Source organism: Podarcis pityusensis (genome assembly GCF_964106645.2).
Source record: "Podarcis pityusensis genome assembly, chromosome: 12".
NCBI classification, from domain to species: domain Eukaryota; kingdom Metazoa; phylum Chordata; class Lepidosauria; order Squamata; family Lacertidae; genus Podarcis; species Podarcis pityusensis.
The window spans coordinates 6,923,292-6,941,220 of record NC_138037.1 but is presented as its reverse complement, the minus strand read 5'-3'; positions in this window follow the sequence as shown (position 1 = coordinate 6,941,220).

Here is a 17,929-nt window from a genome sequence, read left to right as displayed (position 1 = left end):
ATGTACCAGCCCCGTCCTGACCTTGCTCTTTGTGACAGAGCAGGCTTTGTACTAGTCAAATGATTTATGCAACACAATGTGCACTGCACATTCAAAATAAGGACCTTTCACAAAGAAAAGGTGGTTCCAGACCATTGTTCTCAGATCACACACTGGCAAATTAAGGTTGCACAAATATTTTTGATCAGGAGGTCTTGTGTAACAAACCTGCTTCCCCCCACTCAGATCAGACTTTTTCAAAAAGAAAAGCGCTGGAGAATGTGCTGGAAAATGAAGGACTACACTTAGCCTGTGTACACACCATAAGGTAAAGGGTAAAGGGACCCCTGACCATTAGGTCCAGTGGTGGCCGACTCTGGGGTTGCGGCGCTCATCTCGCTTTATTGGCCGAGGGAGCCGGCGTACAGCTTCTGGGTCATGTGGCCAGCATGACTAAGCCGCTTCTAGCAAACCAGAGCAGCGCACGGGAACGCCGTTTACCTTCCCGCCAGAGCGGTACCTATTTATCTACTTGCACTTTGATGTGGTTTCAAACTGCTAGGTTGGCAGGAGCAGGGACCAAGCAACGGGAGCTCACCCTGTCGCGGGGATTCGAACTGCTGACCTTCTGATCGCAAGCCCTAGGCTCTGTGATTTAACCCACAGCGCCACCTGCATCCCTTTCAAAGGCCATAGACTGTTTAATAAGCCAAAGGCCTGGAAGAAGGGAAATGTTTTCGCCTGCCACCTAAAGATATGTTATGAAGGTGCCAAGCGAAAACATTCCTTTTCTTCCAGGCCTTTGGCTAATTAAACACTCTATGACCTTTTAAACTTTGTGTGTGTGTGGGGGGGTATTATTCTTGCTTTTTACTATAGTATGCCTCCCCTGGGAGGGCATTCCACAAGCAGGGAGCCACCGCAGAAAAGGCCCAATGTTGTGTTGCCACCCTCCTGACCTCTCATGGCGGAGGCACACAAAAAAGCTCCTTAAATGATGATTGCAGGGTCTGTGTTGGTTAATTTGGGGAGATATGGTCCCTGAGAATGAAACTGTGGTCCTGAGAATGAAATGAAAGCGAGGATGAAAACATGGGTATGCTTAAAAGGTAAAGGGACCCCTGACCATTAGGTCCAGTCGTGACCAACTCTGGGGTTGCGACGCTCATCTCGCTTTATTGGCCGAGGGAGCCGGCGTACAGTTTCCCGGTCATGTGGCCAGCACGACTAAGCCACTTCTGGCGAACCAGAGCAGCGCACGGAAACGCCGTTTACCTTCCCGCCGGAGCGGTACCTATTTATCTACTTGCACTTTGATGTGCTTTTGAACTGCTAGGTTGGCAGGAGCAGGGACCAAGCAACGGGAGCTCACCCCGTCGCCGATCTTCTGATCGGCAAGTCCTAGGCTCTGTGGTTTAACCCACAGCGCCGCCCGCGTCCCTGGGTATGCTTATATCACTCCAAATATCACTGCCAGACGTCATCCACCCCACCACCAGCCATGAAAGGCCCTACTCTCTCTGTTGTACCCTGTGTTTGTTTACTCGGCAATGACCTGCGCTTCACCGAAAGATGACAAAGAATGATTGCTATGTTGGGTAAACACGTACTTGAAAGGAAGGGGAAAAAATCCCTTACGGCTACTCCCTATAAGGTTATGAACAATTATGGTGGCAGGGCACACAAATCATTTTTCTACCAGAGTGGGAGCAGCTGAAACCAGGCAGAAGGGTCCTGATTCCAACCCCCAGAAACCAGCACTCTGAACAAAACATATTTGCTGAGCCAAAGCCTAGCTCTGATCTAGGACTGAACTGGATTGATTCACATCTAGCGGGAAACCTTAATTATTCAACCACAATGTCTTACCTCTCTCTGCTTCTCCTATTATCTTTGGAATTAGCTGGCAAGCGGAGAGAGCCGACCTGAAATAACCGGGAGTTACCTTTGGAGTTCATATAGATAAGATCTTGCTCAACACCATAAATTAGATTTATGAAAGCATCATAGACAATGCTTTCTTAATGTTTGCTATACCAGTTACCGTAATCCACAAGAGAGGAGGGTGCTCTTGTGTTGAAATCCTGCTCCCTGGTTTCCCATAGGCACCTAGTCCATAGCTGTCAACATTTCCCTTTTTTTAAGGGAAATTCCCTTATTCCGAACAGGATTCCTCGCAAGAAAATGGAAAAGTTGATAGCCTGGGAGTCATTTTGGACTCACAGCTGTCCATGGAGGTGCAGGTTAATTCTGTGTCCAGGGCGGCTGTTTACCAGCTCCATCTGGTACACAGGCTGAGACCCTACCTGCCCACGGACTGTCTTGCCAGAGTGGTGCATGCTCTAGTTATCTCCCGCTTGGACTACTGCAATGCTCTCTATGTGGGGCTACCTTTGAAGGTGTCCTGGAAACTACAATTAATCCAGAATGCAGCAGCTAGACTGGTGACTGGGAGTGGCCGCCGGGACCACTTAACACCAGTCCTGAGAGATCTGCATTGGCTCCCAGTACGTTTCCGAGCACAATTCAAAGTGTTGCTGCTGACCTTGAAAGCCCTAAACGGCCTCAGCCCAGTAGACCTGAAGGAGCATCTCCACCACCATCGTTCTGCCCAGACACTGAGGTACAGCACCGAGGGCCTTCTGGCGGTTCCCTCAATGCGAGAAGTGAGGTTACAGGGAACCAGACAGAGGGCCTTCTCGGTAGTGGTGCCCACCCTGTGGAACACCCTCCCTTCAGATGTAAAGGAAATAAGCAGCTATCTCATTTTTAAAAGACATCTGAAGGCAGCCCTGTTTAGGGAAGTTTTTAATATTTAATGCTGTACGGTTTTTAACACTTGATTGGGAGCCGCCCAGAGTGGCTGGGGAAGCTCAGTCAGATGGGTGGGGTATAACTAATAAATTATTATTATTATTATTATTATTATTATTATTATTATTACCTAGTCAGCCTCTGTGAGAAATGGATGCTGGACTAAATGAGCCATTGGCCTGAGTCAGCAGGCTCTTCTTATGTCATATCCAGGGGCGTCTTACCCATAAATCCAGTTACAGATGGGTAGCCGTGTTGGTCTGCCATAGTCGAAATAAAAAAATTCCTTCCTGTAGCACCTTAAAGACCAACTAAGTTAGTTCTTGGTATAAGCTTTCGTGTGCATGCACACTTCTTCAGATACACTGAAACAGAAGTTACCAGATCCTTCTATATATTGAGAAGGTGGGGAGGGGTATTACTTAGAAGGGTGGTGGGAATCGGAGATTGGCAGATAGCTGAGATGAGCCTGTTGACGACTCTTAACGACTGTAATAGGTCTTACAGGAAAAGGCAAGGGGTGAGAAGGTGAGAAATGGCTTAGTCATGTATAATGAGATAAGAATCCGATGTCTCTGTTCAGGCCAGGTTTCTCCATTGTTTTAAGTTTGGTAATGAGTTGTAATTCAGCAGCTTCTCTTTCCAGTCTATTTCTGGGTGCCAGATGGGCGCTATCGGAGGTGGGTGTGGGGTGCCCCCTCTGGCAGCGAGTAGAGCAGGGAAGCGCCCTGTGCAATCCCGGTGCCAAGCGAGGATGGCACAGCTGGCAAGCCACCTGATCTGCTTGCTAGCCCTCCTGTGGCAAAGATTTCCCCGGACGGGGGCAGGTAAGGGGCACAGGGCGCTTAGAGGGAGGCTTCGTGTGAGGCTATCTGGGCTGCGATCCGGGCGCCTCTTACTCATGTGCAGCACCGAGTGCACGTCGGACCGCATGATGTAAATGAGCCGGATCGAAGGCCCCCCCCTTAAAAAAGGTTGACAACTCTGGGAAACGGGGGGGGGGGGTATCAGATAGATATTTGCACCACGGCACTGGATATGCTTAAGACGGCCCTGGTTGTATCCTTCAGCTACCAAATGCCTTCGTAAAAAAAGAATGTTTCCTATTTCCCCCTTCGTTAACAGCTGTCAACAGGTTTACCACACCTATCAGCCAACCACCCCTTCCCACCACCCTTATAATACCCCTTCCCACCTTCTCACTATATATAAAGGTCTGGTGACTTCTGTTTCAGTGTATCTGAAGTGTGCATGCACACGACAGCTCATACAAAGAACAAACTTAGTTGGTCTCTAAGGTGCTACTAGGGATGCGGGTGGCGCTGTGGGTTAGACCACAGAGCCTAGGACTTGCCGATCAGAAGGTCAGCAGTTCGAATCCCCACGACGGGGTGAGCTCCCGTTGCTCGGTCCCTGCTCCTGCCAACCTAACAGTTCGAAAGCACATCAAAAGTGCAAGTATATAAATAGGTACCACTCTGGTGGGAAGGTAAACGGCATTTCTGTGCGCTGCTCTGGTTTGCCAGAAGCGGCTTAGTCATGCTGGCCACATGACCTGGAAGCTGTACTCCGGCTCCCTCGGCCAATAAAGCGAGATGAGCGCCACAACCCCAGAGTTGGTCATGACTGGACCTAATGGTCAGGGGTCCCTTTACCTTTACCTTAAGGTGCTACTGGACATTTTTTTTATATATTTCTATTTCCCCCTGAAAGTCAGTAATAATGGAGACAGAAGCACCTCACCGGGGAGGGCATTCTCCTCACAGTGAGAATTCACACATGACAAAGCATTGCGTAAGGCATAGCTTGTGATCTGTCTTTATTGTTTATTAAGCATTTATCTGGATTTGTTTGCAGAAACTGTGGGAGGAAATTAGGCAACCTTGTTCAAGAAACAGCCATTCATTCCAATTTGTTTGTGAGCAGTTTATACAACAATTGCGTCAAGCATGTTGTTCCACATTTCCCTGTTACTTTTCTTGTTGCTAAGTTGTCTCATACGGGGAGCGGCTTTGTTGCTCAAAAGCTCCAAACTAACTTCAATTGCACAACTTGAAATTGCCAGGATATTACTGAATCCCAATGGAAAAATCCCAATAGGCTGGAAGTGCCCTGGAGAGCATTCTGTGTGAAATGGTGGGGGCATTTGAGCAAAGTGCTGAATTGTGGTGTTTTGCCCTTTGTGTAATAATAATAATAATAATAAATTTTATTTATATCCCACCCTCCCCAGCCGAAGCCGGGCTCAGGGCGGCTAACAGCAATCAAATAATCCAAAATTCTAAAAACATTTCATTATAAAAATTAATTAAAATCAAATTAATGGCAACTGTTAAGCAAAATTATGTGCAGGTTGCCAGAGGAGGGAGTCAGGCTGGGCCCTGACCAAAGGCCTGGTGGAACAACTCTGTCTTGCAGGCCTTGCGGAAAGATGCCAGGTCCTGCAGGGCCCTAGTCTCTTGTGACAGAGCGTTCCACCAGATTGGAGCCGCGGCCGAGAAAGCCCTGGCTCTAGTTGAGGCCAGCCTAACCTCTCTGTGGCCTGGGACCTTCAGGATGTTTTTATTTGCAGAGCGTAGGTTCCTCTGTGGGGCATACCAGGAGAGGCGGTCCCGTAGGTACGAGGGTCCTAGGCCGTATAGGGCTTTAAAGGTTAAAACCAGCACCTTAAACCTGATCCTGTACTCCACCGGGAGCCAGTGCAGCTGGTATAGTACCGGATGAATGTGATCTCGCAGTGAAGACCCCATAAGGAGTCTCGCCGCGGCATTCTGCACCTGCTGGAGTTTCTGGGTCAGTCTCAAGGGCAGCCCCACGTAAAGCGAGTTACAATAATCCAGTCTGGAGGTGACCATCGCGTGGATTACAATGGCTAGGTCAGGGCGAGAGAGATAAGGGGCCAACTGTTTAGCTTGGCGGAGATGGAAAAATGCCGCCTTTGTTATAGCTGTAATCTGCGCCTCCATAGAGAGGGAGGTATCGAAGATTACACCCAAACTCTTAACGGACGGTGCTGGCACTAATTGCACCCCCACAAGAAATGGGAGTTGCCCCCCAATCCCATATTGTCCCGTCCCAGCCAGAGGACCTCTGTCTTCGAAGGATTTAACTTCAACCGGCTTCCACGTAACCATCCAGCCACAGCTTCCAAACATCTGGTCAGTGTGTCTGGGGCCGAGTCAGGATGGCCATCCATCAACAGATAGAGTTGGGAGTCATCGGCATACTGATGGCAACCCAGCCCAAAACTCCGGACAAGCTGGGCGAGGGGGCGCATAAAGATGTTAAAAAGCATCGGGGAGAGAATCACACCCTGAGGCACTCCACACACCAAGGAGTGGTGCGATGACAATTCCCCCCCAAGCGCCACCCTCTGTCCCTGACCAGAGAGAAACGAGCGCAGCCATTGAAGGACTGTGCCCTGGATCCCCACGTCGGCAAGGCAGTGGTCCAGGAGTTCGTGATCGACCATGTCGAAGGCTGCTGACAGGTCTAGAAGAATCAGCAGCCCCGACCCGCCTCAATCCAGCAATGGAAGATTCGAAACCGGGCGGTAATTGGATAGATCTATTTTTTTTTTAAATGATATTTATTAAGGTTTAAATAAGAGATTGAACAGAAAAACATAAACGAAAAATACACAATTCAAGAATGCACAATACATAATCCAAAAAAGAACAAAAAAAAAAAGAACAAGAAAAAACAAAATATAAGAGGGGAAAAAAGAACAATTAAAAACAATATCACCTTTTCATTTCCATCTTTAAATTTACTTATTTTCTGGACCTCCTCATACCTCCCTCTTTTGTATTCCAGTTCAAATTGTTTGTCCAGCAATTTCTTTCCCTCTTTTTTAATCCCAATCTTTAATCTTAATATAATATAACATTAAAATTTTACCTCTTAAAAGCCACATTTCCATTTCTTTAAACTTCTTTAATCCTAATCCTTAATCTTAGTCTATCTATAACCTTAAATCCTGTACAGCTGGAAACCACTTATTTTCAATCCAGCATCACTCTAACATTCTTTAATTTTACAGTGTTTCTGTAGGTAATCTTTGAATTTCTTCCAATCTTCCTCCACCAACTCTTCTTCCTGGTCACGGATTCTACCAGTCATTTCCGCCAGTTCCATATAGTCCATAAGTTTCATCTGCCATTCCTCCAGTGTGGGGAGTTCTTGTGTCTTCCAATACTTTGCGATGAGTATTCTTGCTGCTGTTGTTGCATACATAAAGAAAGTTCTATCCTTTTTTATCACCATTTGGCCGACCATGCCCAGGAGAAAGGCCTCTGGTTTCTTGGGGAAGGTATATTTGAATACCTTTTTTAATTCATTATATATCATTTCCCAGAAAGCCTTAATCTTTGGGCACGTCCACCAAAGGTGAAAAAATGTACCTTCAGTTTCTTTACATTTCCAACATTAATTATCGGGCAAATGATAGATTTTTGCAAGCTTGACTGGGGTTATGTACCACCTGTATATCATTTTCATAATATTCTCTCTTAAGGCATTACATGCCGTAAATTTCATACCTGTGGTCCACAACTGTTCCCAGTCAGCGAACATAATGTTATGTCCAACGTCTTGTGCCCATTTAATCATAGCCGATTTTACCGTTTCATCCTGAGTGTTCCATTTCAACAGCAAGTAATTGGATAGATCTAAGGGATCTAATGATGCTTTCTTTAAGAGCGGGTGCACCACTACCTCCTTCAGTTCCCCTGGGAATATCCCGGTGCCAAGGGACAAATTGATGATATCCCCCAGGAGGGCCCGCACCTCGTCTGGACACGCTCTAATCAGCCAAGACGGGCACGGGTCAAGAGGACAGGTGGTGGGCTTTCCAGCTCGGAGGAGTCTGTCCACATCGGCTGGGGATATCCGGTTGAAGTGGTCCAATACTGGACCCGAGGACAGTCGAGGGGCCTCCAGTTCCTTTATTGTATCCAAATTGGCAGGGAGGTCATGGCGGAGCAACAGGACATTCTCCGCAAAAAAGCTCGCAAATGCCTCACAGCTGTGTGTCAGATTGTTATTTAAATTTGGCTGTCCTTCAAGGGACGTTAAAGACCTAATTATACTAAATAATTGCGCCGGGCGAGAGCTAGCGGATGCAATGGAGGCCGAGAAGTAAGACTTCTTAGCGGCCTTCACTGCCATCTCATAGGTTTTCATAAAAACCCTGTAAGATGTTCTTGAGGCTCCGTCACGGGCACCCCGCCATACTCGCTGTAGCCGTCTGAGGTCCCGCTTCATTTTCCGAAGCTCCTTGGTAAACCAGGGAGCCCGGTTTCTGCGGGGTCACAGAGGGTGCTTAGGTGCGATCTCATCGATGGCTGCTAGGAGCTGGGTATTCCAGCCCTCAACAAGCTCAGTCAATGAGTCGTCAGGGGGAGCAAGGTCCCGCAAGGCCTGACGGAATCTATCAGGGTCCATCAGCCTCTGTGGGCGAGCCCAAATTGGCTCGCCACCTAAGCAGGGTGGGGGTGGAAAGTCAATCCTGGCTTTCAGAGCGTAGTGATCAGACCATAGCACCTTCATCGAAGGAGACATGATCACATCTATACCTACGCCAAAGATCAAATCCAGCGTGTGGCCTGCTTGATGTGTGGGTCCTGAAACAAACTGGGAGAGCCCTAGTGTCGCCATGGAAGACACCAGGTCCAGAGCCTGTGAGGAGGGAGTGGCATCAGCATGGATGTTGAAGTCCCCCAATACCAATAGGTTAGGGAACTCCAAGGCCCAGCCGGCCATCGCCTCCAATAGGCCTGACAGGGTGGCTGCTGGTGTGCTAGGTGGCCGGTACACCAGCCAGACAGCCAAGCTCTTCTCGGAGCCCCACACTAGGCCAACACATTCAGTGCTGGGGATCGATGGCGATGGTAGAGCCCTGAAAGAACAATCTTCCCGGATTAATAATGCCACCCCTCCCCCCCCCCGGCCCACAGTCCACGACTGGTGGAGGACGGAGAAACCCGGGGGCGCCATCTCTCGTAAGGTAACAGTTTCTCCTTCGCGCACCCAGGTCTCCGTCACACAAGCCAGGTCGACCCCCTGCGAGGTAAAGAAATCTCGCAGAGTGGCAGTTTTGTTGCCTATAGACCTGGCATTGCACAACACCAGTGACGGAGGTGAGTAATCCTTGCTCACCCTACCCTCGTGCCTCGGGATGGGGTGCAGATTGGAAGGGGTACGAGCATATCCGTATCTCGATCCCCTTCGCCTATAACATCTGCCCCCACCGCCAGTGGAAAAGGACTGAGGTCGGCATTTGCGTGGACAGGCGGAGTCCCCCAAACCCTGGGCAGCCCCCGTGTGGAATGACGACTCAAGACAACATGCTATGGGATTAAAATTGGCCACAACTTTCTTATGTTTCAGATGTGGGTAGACCTTGGCTCAGGCATTGGGCGTTTATCCCTCCCAGTCCCGCACCGGGGATCTGGGGAACATCAGGCTTATCCAGTGTGTGGGGAGGATGGGCTGGCTCTGGAGAACACGTGTTCAAGCAGAGAGCCCACCCCCCGTTACGCCACCGTCGAAGGGGAGAGCAATGGCGACCCCTAGGCATATGACCAGACCCTCCCCTCAAAGAACCCCTTTAACAGGGAACCCTGGTATCGCCGCCGCAAAGAGGAAGGGGTCGTGGGTCACCGCTGCATGCCCTCCCCATTCAGGGAAGCTAGACTAAAGGATTCCACCCAAGGCCTGAAACCGCCAAAGTTGTGACGTTTTGCTACGGGAAAGGCAAAGCTACCAATGCAGGAGAATTCCTTTCCGGCACTTCAACAGCGACCTTGATGTAGCAGCTCCCGCGTACCTGTGGAGAAAAGGTTAACCTGCAAAAGAAGTCTTCACAGAGGGTGGGTAGGGTGGGAGAAGCTCTGGAGCCAACTGACGATTCCCAGGTAAGATCCTCCTCTTATTGTGTGGGCAGGTGGTCCCTCCCCCTACCTGGCCTGATCACTTTGGTAACGCCTGCCCAGGTGGGATTGGGCAACTAACTGAGGTTGGCGGAGACCTCCAGGTATCCCACCTGGGGGGAGGCGAAGCCAAGCCTGTGCTAATGGTGCCGCATAGGCTCCAGGGGGCTGTGCGCAACCACGCAAAGGACGCACGCCCCCCATTTAATGTGGGGAGCGGTCATTGTCCAAGAGTTCACCTGCTTTGTCTTTGGCCTTTAAGTCCCTTTTTGTGCAAAAAGGAACTCTGTTCCTCACTTTTAAAGAATGCAAACAAGGGCTGTCAACATCCCTGGATTGCCTTGGGTTTGGTAAGACATTTGCTAAGATTTGGGGCTCATCCACGCTCGCTTTTTGCCCTGTCCTTTCTAGACTCGGGTCCATGTTCTAATGCTTCATGTCTGAGCATTTTCTCCCCACCCCCAATTGCTTTCACAAGGAAAACGCGCTATTTAATGCTGAACTGGAACAAATGCCAATTTGGGTTTTTTTGTAAATTGCAGTTTGCTCTGATTTGGTAATAAACAGCAGACTTTCATGGAGTAAGCAGCAGGGTGGAAAAAGGAACTCGGAGCTTTACAGCACAGCACAAAAGGAAGTCAGGATGGGCTCTTTCTATTTAAACCAGGGGTCAGCAAACTTACCAAGCCTCGGGCCGGTGTCTCTAGTGCTGATTGCGTGGCGGGCCAGAGGGCAGGGGAGCGCATGCCCATAGGCGTGCGCACATGCTATTTCCAGGCCGGAGGAGCACCGGAAATAGCTTCTGCGCATGTGCACAGGCCTCCTCCGACCCGGATGTGCACCGGAAATAACGTTTGCGCATGCGCAAATAATGCTTGCGCATGCGCGCAAGCTATTTCCGGTGCTCCTCCGACCCGGAAGTGGGCAGCTGTGCAACGCAGTGCCGGTAAGAGTGGGCGGCGGCAGCGGGGGTCGCCATGGGCCGGATAAACGAGTCCCTCGGGCCTTATCCGGCCCACGGGCCTTAGTTTAAACTTTTCCCCATCCTGGTGCTGTTTGCCCTGCGCTCCTGGCTGCATACCGTAAGGTCATGAATATAAGCCGCACTTTAACTTTTCATGGTCGGAATTTGGGGGGAAAGTGAGGCTTATATTCAGGCCCATCCCGACTTCTTTTTGTGCTGTGTTTCTGACAATGCTGATGTGGCCTCAGTCTTGTCAGCAATTGGGCTGCAGCATTCTGCACTAACTGCAGCTTCTGGACCAGATGCAAGGGAAGTCCCACGTAGAGCGCATTGCAGCAATCAAGACTTGAAGTAGCCAATGCATGAACTCAAATCCATTCATTTTCCGTTCTACCAAAAGTTCATACAGGGTTCTCTAGTTCTTATTATTAGTGAATGTCAACAATATTTTCTCTCCAACCAAACCAACAGCTTTACCCCCAGTAACTTCAACAACTATTTCTCCATATTAAACCATAATATTGTTTTTCTTTGTTCACCCAAGAGTCTGTCTTCTGTGGCCATATGTTAAAACAATATTCCATAGTTGTTTACTTATTGTGTATGCATTAATTCATATCCAGCTCCATATCTTCTTAGCCTCCCAACATAAGGTAAAGGTAAAGGGACCCCTGATCATTAGGTCCAGTCGTGACCGACTCTGGGGTTGCGGCACTCATCTCGCTTTACTGGCCAAGGGAGCCGGCGTACAGCTTCCGGGTCATGTGGCCAGCATGACTAAGCCGCTTCTGGCGAACCAGAGCAGCGCACGGATATGCCGTTTACCTTTCCGCTGGAGCGGTACCTATTTATCTACTTGCACTTTGACATGCTTTTGAACTGCTAGGTTGGCAGGAGTTGGGACAGAGCAACAGGAGCTCACCCCATCGCGGGGATTCGAACTGCCTACCTTCTGATCATCAAGTCCTAGGCTCTGTGGTTTAACCCACAGCACCACCCGCATCCCCTTCCTCCCACATAGAAAGCAGCTTTTTCAGAGCTGTGTCATGAGCCCATTATTTATTTATTTTAAAAACATTTTTGCCATTTTGTCGCCCTCCTCAGTGATGACGCCCGGGGTAGACTGCACCCACTGCACCCCCATTCCTACACCACTAAGAGGATTAGACAAAATCATAAAAGACAAGATTATGTTCTGCTTCCACTGTTGGAGGCAGTGATGCTTCTGAATACCAGTTGTTGGACAACACAGGAGGGCAGAGAGTTGCGCTGTACTCAGATCCTACTTCCAGGCTTCCCATAGTTTATCTGGTTGACCACTGTAAGAACAAGACTTTGCACTAGACAGGTCAGTGACCTGATCCAGTTTGTGCAATCCAGGTTATCCAGGCTGTGCAAGATGAGTAAGGCTAGTGTTGCATTATCGACTGTAATTAATTTCTGGAAAGAAATAAAACTCAGATGAACGCTGGCATGGAACAACTTGTCGTGGAACACCAACCATATCTGAGTGCTTTTATTACCACATTGAAGAATGCTCTGGGCAAGCATTATCTGATATGTACAAACTGGGTGTCCACAAGTTCCAATGTTATGAGAAAGCAAAGTTTTTTCTCTGTCCACACCATATATAATCTATCATACCGCTTCTTAGGGCTTCTCCACACTTCCTGTTGTTCCACTGCTTTCCCCCAGGGAAAAGGGCTCTTTAGCACTCAGCTGGAGCAAAGGGCAACCACGTTTCCCATTGGTTCCCATATAGAGCTAAAGAGTGGGTTTTCCTGGGGGAAAGGAGTGGGGTAAGGGAGTAAGCCATGTTAAGTTAGATTTATTGCTTTACTCTTGGTGTCCGGCACGCTCCCCTGCACCTCTGCAGGTCGTAAAGCAATTAGCAGAATTGCACAGCGTCCGTGTCGGAAGGGCAGTAAAGACGTCCCACACGTTTCTTCTTTCCTAGTAGCACTTTATTTGCTCAAAAGTAGCATATTTACAGTTCATATACACCATCTGATTGTAGCTGCATTTTGCTCTGCGTTTGCATCCTTCTCTCTCTGCAGCAGCTGCGTAACTAAACTGCTTTCACTTTTCACTCAGCTCACAGCATTCCAAGCTGCTTTCGTCACGTCCTGGCTTACTTCCCTTGTAAGCGCCTCCTCTCAGCCTCGAGACACAGAAGGTTAACCCTTCACTACACCCAACATCCCCTCTTGTCTCGCGCCTGAGGGGAGAATCGACCCTTGGTCGTCCCAAACCCAGACCTTCACAAAACTCCCCATGTCTTTGGAAGGTGAGTGGCTTCGTGAACCCATCAGCTAGGTTCTTGGCAGAGGGACAATACTTCAGCGCAACTAATCCCTCCTGAACACTTTGGCACACATTCCGAAAGCGAATGTCTAGGTGTTTCGTTCTGGCCTTGAACTGACCTGACTCTGCCAAACGTAGGCATGGTTGATTGTCCTCGAAAACACGTATCGGCAGACAATCCACTTCGCAGAGTTCCTGCACCAAACAAGCATAGAACTCTACTTCTCTGCACACCTCTGAAAGAGCACTGAACTCAGCCTCAGTGGATGAGAGCGCTATCAGACTTTGCTTCTTGGATCTCCATCCAACTACTGAGTTCCCAAACTTCACCACTAGGCCAGACACAGACTTGCGATCCTCAAGATTAGCCCAATCCGAGTCCACAAAGCAAGTCAGTTTGACTTCTCCTTGTGCTGACAACCTAAGACAAAAGTCTTTGGTCTCCTGCAAATACCTCAGAACTCTCTTGACGCCATTCTAGGCTTGCACACTAGGGTTTGATGCTTCCCTGCTGAGCAGATTGACAGCAAACGCTATATCAGGTCTGCTCCATTGGGACAAGTACAACAAACTCCCTAGAGCTGACTGAAACACTTCAGTATTTTCGAACGCAGCGCGTTCTACTTGCTGGCTGTCCTTCACAAAACTAGTCTCCATAGGACTTCTCACTCCTGCACAATCACTCATCCTCATTTTCTGAAGCAATTGCTCAATTTTACCTCTCTGGCTGAGCAAAAAACTTCCATCCTGTGCACGCTCAACAGTGACACCTAGATAGGTTTTGACAGCACCAAGCTGTTTAAGCTTGAATCGTTTACCTAGCTCTTTGGCAAACTTCTCCGCCTGTTCATCCATTTCTGAGACGAAAAGCACGTCATCAACAAAAAACAACACCAGTTCCTGTGAGTCTCCTGATCCTCTAAGGAACAGGCAACTGTCAGCAAGACTCTTCCTGAAACCTAGCTTCTCCAAAGCTTCATTCAGGCACATGTTCCAGTTTCTAGCAGATTGACGTAATCCATAGATGGATTTGTGCAATCTCCACACAACATCCTGCCTTGAGTTCTCAAACCCCGGAGGAGGAATCATGTACAGCTCCTCCTGGAGATCTGAGTTAAGGTAGGCAACATCCACATCAAAGTGGTTTACCTTCCAGCCTCTCTGTGCTGCACAAGCTAAAAGTGTTCTCAGAGTCTCCGCTCGTGACATTGGCGAATACACCTCCGTGAAGTGTATTCCCTTCCTCTGAGTAAACCCTCGAGCAACTAACCTGGCTTTATACTGCGGCTCTCCAGCGTCAGTGGGTTTCAAGCGGTAAACCCATCTGGAACTCACAGCCTGCTTCCCCGGTGGCAACTCTGTGAGTGAGAACACACCTAGATCTTTCATGGACTTCATCTCTTTGTCCATTGCCCTGTGCCACTTGCCTGCTTCTTCCTCAGGTAAACTCTGAATATCCTCGAAGGATTCAGGTTCACATCTTGCAGAACCTACCCAGACGCCTGAAGCGTCGTACCGATCAGGAGGCCTCCTTGTCCTCGCTGATCTCCTCAGTGTGACTCCTGGTGACCCTGCCGCTTCACTGGGTCCAGCTAAATCATCCTCAGTGTCTTCCCCCTCTGACCTGCTGCGCCTCTTGGGCCTTACAGCTGGTCCAGCAGGTGAAGAAGGCTCACTCTTTGGCTCAAACTTGACACTTGCCTGAGGAGGTGTTCTAGGTTCCCCCCTCTGAGGGATCCTGAGCTGTCCCTGCCTTGGACTCTGTCCCTCTGGACCGTGGTCCCCAGCACCAAGTTCCTCTTCCTCCTCAACATCTGAGTCATAGAACTGCTGTGGAAGCACGTCTGGATTAGCGTGCAGACGTTTCCAACCAGCTTGCTCACAGAACTCAGCGCTATTGCTGATAACCAACCTAGACTGGTCTCCACTTGGGTACGCAAACCGCCAGGCCTTTGAGCCAGGCTCATACCCTACAAAGATCATCCTTTTAGATCTTGGCTCACCTTTCTTGCGTAGAGCCTTTGGAATAAGCACCCAAGCCTCACAACCAAACACACGAAGGTAGTGTACGTTAGGCTTCCGTCCATGAAGTAAGAAATACGGTGTATTTCCTACACTAGAGTTGTACACTCTGTTCTCGGTATGGACCACATATCGCCAAGCCTCCGACCAAAATTTCTGGGGTAGCCCTGCGTCCCACAGGATCGCAGACACAGCTTCCTGCACCGTCCTGTTCTTTCTCTCTGCGACCCCATTCTGTTGTGGAGAGTAAGGAGCGGTCAGTCTGTGGCTAATCCCCTTCTCCCTAAAGAAATCCTGTAAAGCAGAACCAGTGAATTCAGCACCTCTGTCACTTTGAAAACCACGAACTTTGGTGGAAAAGGTTACCTCAACTGCGGTGATCCAATCCCTGATCATTTTAGCTGCCTCCCCTTTCGTTTTCAGAGAGAAGCTCCAAGCAGACCTCGAAAAATCATCAATCAAAAGCAAAGAATACTTCGAACCTCCCAGTGACTCAACAGACATGGGTCCACACAAATCTGCATGAATTAATTCAAAGGGTTGTGTGGTCTGCCTCTCTGACTTTGGATATGAGCATGTCACAACTTTCGCCTGTTTACATGCATTGCAATCTAGAAATTTGTCACAAACATTAAATTTGCACCCTTGTGTCAGCTCTGGTGCTTTCTGGAGAAATTTCCAATTTAAATGAGCGAAGCGTCTGTGCCAAATATGTAAACAACCATTGTGGGGCGCTACATTCACACATTGGCCCTTCGCATCTTCGGTGTCATCCTCTCCTGTGGAAAAAGGCACATTTACAGCAAACAAATTATCTTTAGACTGCACTGTGTACACGTGTTTCCCATCCTTGGAAAATTCACATTTGTCACCTGAAAAAGAAATTTGAAAATTATCGATCAATAGATCATGCACACTTAACAAACAGTTAGTTAAACCGGGCACTGCATAAGCTTTGACTTCATGCTTAAGGAAAGGACAGTAGAACAGTCCTGTCTCTGTCAGCCTTTTTCTGCTCCCATCTGCAAACTTAACAAACTTCTCAGTTTTTACTGTCCTGCAATTCCTCAAAAGATCAGCAGATGACACCAACAAATTTGAGGCACCACTGTCGATTATTACAGTGAGAAAGTCTTGTTGTTTACATTCCTGGGTCGCCAGGGCAACAATCTCCTCACTACCCCCCTCCTTGGGGCTTCTGCAGATGTCCTCTCTGGTTGTCACGGCAACAGACTCCCCCCGGCAGGAAGACTTGCCCACGACCTTGACAGCTTCCGTAGATGCAACTCTCTCAGTTGCCGTGGAGACTGGACTTGTCTCGGCGTTCCCACACAACTCTGAAGCTCTTATCTCTACTTGCTGCAGGTGGCTGACCTTGAAGCCTCTAGCCCTTTTCAGCTTCCCAGGTTCCGACTCACGACGTAAACAACTCTTGGCAGCTTTTGGAGAAAGAGGCGTCTCTGAGCTTTCACTGCTCACTGCCCCCCCACTGCTCACGGGGTCTCCAGAACGTTTTCCTGCACCCCCTCTGAAGGGTAAAGGGCTCTCAACACTTGGCCCCTCTCCAGGCTCCTCACACAGACACGTTGCAGCATCCACACAGCTCCCAGGCTCAGCAAAAGCACAAGCAGCATTGCTAGCAACAACAACAGCAACAGGAACAGCAACAGTCCCTTCGCCCCCCTGTGGGGGCTCACAGCTACTCCCAGCTGTGTATCGGCACTCAAGAATGTGGCTGGCGCCATCTTGCCTCTCCCTTTCGGATGCAGCCACTTCTCGGCCCTTGCTTCCCACTCCAGCTCCACAAGCTTCTTGGAGTGCTAGCCAAGCGGCCTCTGGCTTTCTTGCACCCAGGACAACAGGCACCAGATGAGCATCCACACTTTCTGCCAAAAAAGCAAGCACACGCTTCTCCACTTCACTTTGCTCTGCAGCCCTATTAGCCTCTGCTTTCCCAGCTGCATTCTGTGTGGGGTGAATTACATTCCACAGCTGCTCCCCAACTAGCAAAAGCTCCACTTGAAAGCTCCACTGCAGCCAATTTTGGCTAGTCAGTCTCTGACATGGCAGTTTAAACTCAAAGCCATGGTCACAGGGCTGAGCCATTGCCCCCTTCTGTTGGCTTTTCCCAAAGGTACTCACGCAGCCAAACTGGAAACTCTGGACGTCATGGCTCTTGGCTCCCTCTCCGTCAGCCTCCTCCGATCTGCCCCTTTGAAGCCTCCGGCAGTCGATCAAGCTGACGACCAGCAGATAAAGCTTCAAAGCCCTTCCTCACACGCTTCACGTTGACCCATAACCATGTTAAGTTAGATTTATTGCTTTACTCTTGGTGTCCGGCACGCTCCCCTGCACCTCTGCAGGTCGTAAAGCAATTAGCAGAATTGCACAGCGTCCGTGTCGGAAGGGCAGTAAAGACGTCCCACACGTTTCTTCTTTCCTAGTAGCACTTTATTTGCTCAAAAGTAGCATATTTACAGTTCATATACCCCATCTGATTGTAGCTGCATTTTGCTCTGCGTTTGCATCCTTCTCTCTCTGCAGCAGCTGCGTAACTAAACTGCTTTCACTTTTCACTCAGCTCACAGCATTCCAAGCTGCTTTCGTCACGTCCTGGCTTACTTCCCTTGTAAGCGCCTCCTCTCAGCCTCGAGACACAGAAGGTTAACCCTTCACTACACCCAACAAGCCATTTGGATGCTTGCCTGGGAAGTGCTGGTCATGTGGAAAACTGCTTGGACCCATGACACAGGACAAGCCCTAGCACATCTTTCCTCTAAACCAAAATCCTCAAATGTTGCAACCTTTCCTAGCAGGAGAGTTGCTCTATCCCTTTAATCCCTTCTGAAGCTGAAGTTAAGCCTGAGGATGCTTCCATTGAGATTTCTGCCTTGCAGGGGGCTGGGAGCCCTTC